We start from the raw sequence: 5,575 nt of genomic DNA on the forward strand, positions 1-5,575 counted from the left end.
AAAGAAAAAGTCTTTTAAGGACAGTGTCCCCCTTTACTTTTGTCAATGATATTGAAGTACAATACAATAAACTGCACCCCATTTAAGTGTTTCAAGGAATTTTAATACGATTATACACCTGTGAAACTACCTCCCTAAGATATACAGTATTTCTTATGCCCAGAGGCTTTATTTTGTCCTTTTCCCAGATCATGGAACATTCACCCCCAGTCCTAGGTAATCACTGATCTGTCACTCTAAACTGGTTTTGCCTGTATTTTCATACACATAGAAACATACGATGTATACTCTTGTATCTGATTTTTCTCATTCAACATCTCTAAGACTTCACTGTACAGCTGTATGTATCCATTCATTCTTCCACTGCTGCGCATTCTGTTATATGGATACACTACACTTTGCTCATCATTCACCTATTAATGAACATTTGGCCAGTTTGGGGCTCTTACAACTAATCTTTTCTATAAATATTCATAGCATGGGCTTGGGTGGAGATAAATTTTCATGGGGGAATATCACGGATATACTGTAAGTGTTTAATTTTATGCAAAATGGTCAAGCTGTTTTCCAAAGTGTTCAGTAGTGTCTATACCGGTTTATGTCCTCACAACATATGGGAGTTTCAATTGTTCTACCTCCCTGATGACTCGGGGTACTGTCCATCTTAATTTTAGCCCCTCCATCTGGTGTGTATCTGTACCTCTTTGTGGTCTGGATTTATATTTCCCAAACATTGAGCATTGGCATTGAGCATTGGCCATTTATAGATGTTCCTTTGTGAGGTCCCTGTTCCAAGCTCTTGGGGAGCAGGGACTATAACTTTTGTTGGAAGATATGTACCTACAGTCTTACACAGAGCCTGTCCCATGAGCACTCAGATGGTGACCACATATCTGTTGATATTCCAAAGTATTGTCACATAATCCCAAGACCTCAGGGTCCTCATCTAAGTTAGTATATAAAGAACCTACAAGAACCAAGTACTGGGGGCACCTGGGTGGCTCAGTCAGTTAAGCATTTGCCTTAGGTTCTGGTCATGATCCCAGAGTCCTGGGATTAAGCCCGGAGTCTGGCTCTGTGCTCAGCTGGGAGTCCCCCTGGGATTCTCTTCTCCCTCTGCCCCTCCCCCGCACTTGTGTGCTCATGCCCTCTTGCTCTCTCTCAAAATCTTAAAAAAGGAAGAAAAAAAAAGTGCTTCCAGGAGTTATGCCATCATGGAAAAGACAGGAAGCGAGGCAATTCTAGACTGAGGAAGCTGGAAGCTCAGCAAGTCTCAGCAGATACAGGCCCATCAAGACTCGCTTCTGTTGAGAGGAAGGTATGTGGCCACCAGCATGTTTGCTCACCTTCCAAAAAGGAAGCCTCTGCCTAGGCTTTAGGTCTCACACCTGTCCCAACCACCAGGTATTGGTGAGACCCTCACGACCACCCAAGCCAACCGTATCTATGGTATTCATGTGTTAGGGAAAGGAAAAAAGGTCCAGAGTGGTCAGGAACTAATCACTCTCCACTAATGAAAGTGAAAGCTCTCAACCTATCAAAGTCCACAGAGAATGGACTCTACTCCCCTATTGAAAGGGATCCCTGAAAGGCTCTAACAATGCCATTTGTGTGCATAAGTGCTTTAAAAGCCATAAGGCACCTAGAAAATATTAACATTTCATTGCAAGGATATTAGAGAGGAAATCTTTGAAAACACACAGATGCAAACCTAAGGAAAATAAAACTGAAAAACACTCATAAAATGGATAATGCTGGGTCTTACTTTAAAGGTTTTGTTCATCCTTACACACTCTCTACTTCTTAGGGCATTTTTTCTTCCAGAATAACTTTCTGGACTAATAAACAAAAGGCCTTCGTGATAGGATTTAATCATAATGATAGTAAGATGTGGATCTTTGTTCTGACTTCTGTTAAAGAGCATTTCCCCACCCAAGGACCCAGAAGTCAAATGACTGTTCAAGGTTTCAAGGTTGAGAAGTTAAGGTATATAGAATACACCATATTTTCTAGTGGTGTTTTTGTTTGCAAACTGGTTGGCTTCTTTTTGGTCTGAGGAATTTAGTTCTCAGAGAATTTATTTCTAAGCAAACTGAAGGGGAAAAAAAGGTATCAAGCTGGTTAATTCCTTTTGGCTACAAATCTTAATGTGCTTAGATTTTTATAAATAAGTAATAGCAAAAGAGAAAACATTCACAAAATATTTGTAACCAGAAATACAGGACATGGGTGCCTGGGTGGCTCAGTCATTAAACATCTGCCTTCGGCTCAAGTCATGATCCCAGGGTCCTGGGATCAAGTCCCGCATTGGGTTCCCTGCTTCAGGGGAAGCCTGCTTGTGTTCCCTCTGTCACTGTGTCTTTCTCTGTCAAATAAATAAATAAATAAAATCTTAAAAAAAAAAAAAAAGAAAAGAAAAGAAAAAGAAATATAGGACATAAGATGTTTCCCTAAAAGTTCGGTATCGTGTGAATATAGTTAATGCCATTAAGTATAAAAAAAAACTATATACTTAAAAAAAACCATAAAAATGTAAGATATACATTAAAAATGTAAGATATACATATATAACATTAAATGTTACCATTTACCAACAAAAAAAGTAAAATTACTATTAAAAATTTAATTTAAATTAAATTAATTTTTTAAAAATTAAAAAGTTAAATTAAAATATACTATTAAAAAGTTCCAATATACAGAGAGTTTGGCTTATGTCCTTCCCATAATAAAAGTTTGATGATTTCTGTTCCATAAGTCCTAAGGACAACAATGCTCCTAGACAGGAATTAAGATGCAAAAATTGGGTCTAATTCTGACATTCTGAACATTAAAGCTTCACCAATTCAATGAAATCCAAAACTACTCTATCCAATCATGAAGGTACTAGTTAGTCAACCAATCACAGACCAACTGGTTATGTATTTGACATGTAAAATGCTCTACTACAGCTTGTTTTAAATAAAAATGCTCATTGTTTCCATATTGAAAATCTTCGAAACATTAGCTGCTCTCTTTCACTCCCATTATGCTTCATAAAGAGAAGAGTAGGGATCGGAGACATCTTGGGGTGGGTGATATGAGTGAAAAGCCCAGTAGGGAGGGGACAGGCAAAGGAGAGATGAAAGGAGATCAAAGGAAAACACGGAGGACAAAATGCTGCAAACATATTCTCTATGGACTGCTTTCCCCTTTCAAAGAGCTTCCTATTACTTCCCTCCAAATCCCACTGCAGCCATTGCCACAACCACGACGACGAAAGGAAAGATGGAGAATCAGCAGCAGCCCCTGCCACCAGAGTGGGAAGAGACTGGAAACGAGAAGGATGGGAGGCCCATTGGACCACCCAGCCTTCTGGGCCCTTCCCCCATGGCCAGTAGAAAGCCTGGTGACCCAAGTCAGCCCCAAACTGGAATCCACCCACATGCCCACCCTCAGGAGAATGGATACATAAGGTTCAGTGTGTGCAGGCAATGGGATACTACATAGCCATGAAGATGATGAACTCCTGCTGCAGACAGCCTCAGTGAACCTCGCCAACGCCAGGCTGAGCGGAAGGAGCCGGACAGAAATGGATGCAGACACTCTTCATGGAGGTCCTCCAGAATCAAGGGGACCAACGGTTCCACCACTGCTGAGTCTCCCACTCCTCCCTGGGGCAGAGGCCCCATTCAGGGAGGTCCAGGGGTGGCCCATATGGCCATGGTTGGTGGAGGGCCAATACTGAACCTCCTTTTCCAGGACCAGGCCATGGGGGTCCTTCCAGGGGAGGCTTTCACAAAGAGCAGAGAAATCCTCCAAGACTCAAAAGTTGGTTTCTTATCAAAAATACCTGCTGCCCCCAACAATAAAAACCCGAAATCTTACCATTTCCAACGCCATGATGGAACTAGAGGGTATTACGCTGAGTGAAATAAGTCAAGCAGAGAAAGACAATTATCATATGATCTCTCTGATATGAGGAATTTGAGGGGCACGGTGGGGGGAGGGGGGTTAGGTGGAAAGGGGGAAAGAAGGGGGAAAAAAATGAAACAAGATGGGATCAGGAGGGAGACAAACCGTAAGAGGCTCTTAATCTCAGGAAACTGAGGGTTGCTGGGGGGTGAGGGGGTAGGATCCGGTGGCTGGGTGATGGACATTGGGGAGGGTATGTGCTATGGTGAGTGCTGTGAAATGTAGAAGACTGATGATTCACAGACCTATACCCCTGGGGCAAATAATACATTATATGTTAATAAAAAATATATATATCTGCTGCCCAAGGATGGCCCCCAAGTTATGGAAGACAAATCCAACTGCCCTGTCTGCCCACACTTTCCCAAAAAGGACCACTGTTGATACGAGGATCTCTGTGCCTTCTCCCACCCAGGCATCAATGGACCTCTGTGAGACTGTGCCTTCCCATCCAGGCTGGAAGGAGCCCTCTGACCTAGTGGCCACATGCTTTCCTGTGGCCCTGTGATGGCTACTGTGGGGCTGTTCCACCCACCACCCTCAGTCAGTCACACCCACCCCTATCCACCACCTCCCCAGTCTGGGGTCCAGGGCTGTTTTATTGCTGGTGCCCAGGGTGTGGGATTTCTTCTGATCCAGCCTTCAGAGACTTGCCTTTGGGACCCCATCTTTGCTCCCTTCAACTGCCTTCTGGACCCTTTTCCCCCCTCACCAACCGACTGCTGAACAGGAAACCTCTCTGGTGCTATTTCGATACATCCGTCCACCGAGGCCCCAGTACTGCCCTCGATTCCTGAGAGCCCTGGAGCAGTTTCCTTCTTCTAGCTGCTTGTTTTAAGTTCTTTCTATGTGACAGCTCCTACCCCCAAAGTTGCCAGTTGCCCTATGAAACTCACCAGGTTGACCTGGGCCAAGTATGGATGACTGGTGCAGAGGCCACTCTCCCTGCCCTTGGATTTTGTAGTTTCTGCATCAGTAGCATGATCCCTGCTGCTCTGTGCTTTGGGAAACTGTGCATCCCCTTGTACGTGTCAAGAAGAAAAAAAAAAAGGAGCCTCCTGCTTGTTACCAAGTTCATCTTGTATAAACTTCTCCCTTCTTTCAGTAGAACGTTTAGAGCAAATGTGCAGAATGTACTCTGAAGGGAGTCGTAAATGGATCAAGTACCACTGAGCTAGGATAACGCAACCACCAACTTATGTAGGAATCAGGACTATTCTAACATACCGAAAGGGAAACAGGAAAAGCCCTAGCGTCAGTGCAGAAGGACAATGGGACAGACAGACTATCGACACAGTTATAAGCAGATGCGGCAAGCAAGGCCATGTATGACTGACAGCATGCTGTATCATGGGCAATGCATTACTGAGGACAACAGTTTTCCACCCCTTGACCCAGGGGACCCTTCTGCCTTTGAGATCCCTCAAGCTCTGTTCACGACTAACCAAGTGGCAAAGGGTTGGACTCCTTGTCCACAGGCCCAGTTTCCCAAGGATTCCCACTAGACACTCTATGAAAACCTAGGGTTTCACCAGAGTTTGAAAATCACTGTCCCCTCACTCTGCACAGACAAGGGGATCGGTCAGCTTTTTCTAGTAGCATTCCTCCAAAGACTTCTAAAGGA

General features: G+C 43.8%; 1 pseudogene; it reads left to right on the plus strand.

Annotated features, from left to right (window-relative positions):
- The first annotated feature begins 3,264 nt into the window (after window positions 1-3,264).
- On the plus strand, window positions 3,265-4,386 carry LOC111153524 (annotated as a pseudogene).
- Window positions 4,387-5,575: the final 1,189 nt, after the last annotated feature.

This window comes from Enhydra lutris, unplaced genomic scaffold, assembly GCF_002288905.1.
Source record: "Enhydra lutris kenyoni isolate GAN:26980312 unplaced genomic scaffold, ASM228890v2 scaffoldscaffold33, whole genome shotgun sequence".
In the NCBI taxonomy this organism is placed as follows: Eukaryota; Metazoa; Chordata; class Mammalia; order Carnivora; family Mustelidae; genus Enhydra; species Enhydra lutris.